The following is a 2,920-nucleotide window of genomic DNA, read 5'->3' as shown; positions in this document are numbered from 1 at the left end:
CTTTCAGTCTCCTTAATATCATCAAGAACATTGGGATTAAATCTCCTTGGAGCTTGCTTAAATGGTCAATATCTAGGTTGCTTGAAATCTCTGATTGAAAACATTATGATCTATATCTCTATGAATACTTTGAACTGATGGTGCTATTTTTTTGAGCCGATGGCAGTATTTGGCCTGATGTACCAAAATTAACCATCTGGTTCTGAACTTGCCCTGTCGGCTATTGTATATGCTGCACTGATGATCTAGATTATATTGCATTTGATTAGTAGTAGCACCCTAAATTTGCTTAGATGAACTCTGAATTGCCTGGGCATCATCACTCTTAGCTAGTGCTGCTTCTTGATGGCTAGTACCGACTTGATTAGTTCCCTGAGTCGACGGATGTGGAATATTATAATAAGCTGGTCCAACCTGATCAAGTGGAAATCCATGAAACACCTCATTTATGGTATTGTGGAATGTATTCAAGAAAGTTATATTATGATTCAGCATTGCATCATGAATAGATTTGTTGACAGCTTCTACAAAGAAATGCCTATCATCAGCTTCATCTGTATCTGACTGTCGATGCATCAAAACTCTTGGCAGTGGATATTTCTGAATAACTTTATTGTCACATGTTTTTGTGTATGACAACAAGCACTTGTTCTAAAACTCCTCCATGATCTTACCAATGACATCTTTATCCTCATCAAGTAAGTCTTCAGAAGGCACCATAAGAATGCCCTTGTTGTTCTGAACCACCACGATAATTGTGGTCCCATCGAGCGTGCCAAAAAGTGTGTTGACACCAAATGTGGCGATATGATCAACACACAACAAGCCGAAAGATCTAAGCAGAATGAGACTAGAGATCTGCTTAGCTTCAACATAGCATCAGTCAATTCTAAAAACCCAACGATGTGCGAGTCAATTTGATATGCAATTGACAAGGAGAAGAAATCTTATCAGTAATTTAAGGTGGAACAGGTCGGTGTTGCTCTAGATAGTTCCAAATATGTAGCTAAGTAGCCACTTCAATAAGGCTATCGACTAAATAGTCGATATCCAGCGTATTCATGAAACAAAGATCTTTAGATTAAGGATGATCGGCTAATGTTAAATGATGATGACATAAATCAAAATAATCGATGCCCATGGATCATAGCATATTTATGGTGACTAATTAATCGAGACAAAAACAAGTACAACACACCTAAATATAAGATTTAGAAGATCCTTCCTTAAGATTCCAATATATACTACTAAATAGTCGATTGATACAGTCATTGATTACATAATTGGTAACCAGCAAAGAAGCGATATAAGAAAACATTATCGGCTAAATGGAACATGATCGGTATAAAGCATCGAGCCCATAAGTTTGATGAAAGGAGCATAACATGCGAACAAATCAACTATCTGATATAAATGAATCTACAAACAGTTTGAATCTAATCTATTATCATCAACAATGAGGTTCGATCAGATCGATGCAGCTATGATAATGATAACAAACTATAGCCAAAGAATCTATAAAACCATCTATATGTTGACAGATTCATAAAAACATGCTATATGCGTGAGACTATAAGCAATCGGCTAAAATAGCTGATGTGGTCATAGCAAACGAAGTCATATCTTGATCATGAACAAAACCACTAATCGATAATTTCTAATCTGAAGTCTTACCAGTGAGGTTCGACCAGATCGATGCAGCTATGGTAGTGTCATTAGATTAGATCTCAGTAACTAGTGAGTTTATTCAAGATTGAAACATGTCTTTGGATCCATACTATGTTTGATTGGAATAGAGATAAAACAACCGATCTAGCGGAATTAAGCCATCAATTATAAGATTTATAGCGTGACCAGATCAAAGGACGACTTATTACAATTCTTAGAACCTAATATTTATACCCAGAACCTAAATATGAATTCTACTCAAATACGACTTATTACAATTCTTAGATTAAAAGAAAACTTCCTAACTTAACAATAACTTGGACCCTAATTTTTCCATATTCGTAGAGTCTGACACATCTTCCTAATGCCATTCAAGCATAGCCCATTGACACTATCTACTGTCGTCATCTATAAAATAGTCGATTCTGACATCGCATCTAAATCAGCTGATACCGATTCATATCTAATCGATTGCTTGATGACACAATCCTAGAGGCTTTGAGTTCCTGCGTTCTTCTTTCCAAATTTTGGTGTAAATAATAGGGAACAAATGTTCATAACCAAATAAGTATTCATACATTATCTTGGACATTATGTTAACAACTGACCCAATGTTGCAAAAGGTCTTGTGGAAGATTCTTTATCCAATGGTACACTCGATCGTTAGTATACCTGGATCATCCTTCTTGGTAAGATATGGTGAAGTGAGGAGGTGGTCGTACTCTAATCTGAGTGTGTTGACCATATTGACTGATTCTTCTTGTAGATGCCTGGCCATGTTCTTCCTCCTTCTCCTATTGTTCTTCTTCTTGGTCACTGTTGTCTCTTTGGTCGGGTACAACGTCTGTGGATGTCCAGGAGATTGTAGGATATGATTCTTGAAAGAAAACTTCTCCTTTTTATCCTTGATTGTGAAGTAGATCTTGGTACTATCCACGTAGATAATGGCTTTGCAGTGCTTAGGAAAGGTCAGCCCAAGATAATGGGTGCCCTTACATCTCCACCTATTTCCAAAACCACAAAATCTACGGGAACATATGATTGTCCCACTCAAACAATGGCATCTTCAAGAACTCCCTTGGGGTAGTAGAGTGACTGATCTGCAAGCTACAAACGCATGTTTGTGTACAACAAAGTATCTCCATTAATTTGATCATAAATTACCTTAGGCATAATGTTGACACTTGCTCTTAAGTCACAAATAGCTTCTTGGAAAATGTGAGGCCTAATGGCAATGGGAATGATAGGTCTT

This window comes from Miscanthus floridulus, chromosome 11 (assembly GCF_019320115.1).
Source record: "Miscanthus floridulus cultivar M001 chromosome 11, ASM1932011v1, whole genome shotgun sequence".
Lineage (NCBI taxonomy): Eukaryota > Viridiplantae > Streptophyta > Magnoliopsida > Poales > Poaceae > Miscanthus > Miscanthus floridulus.
This window is presented reverse-complemented; position numbering follows the sequence as displayed.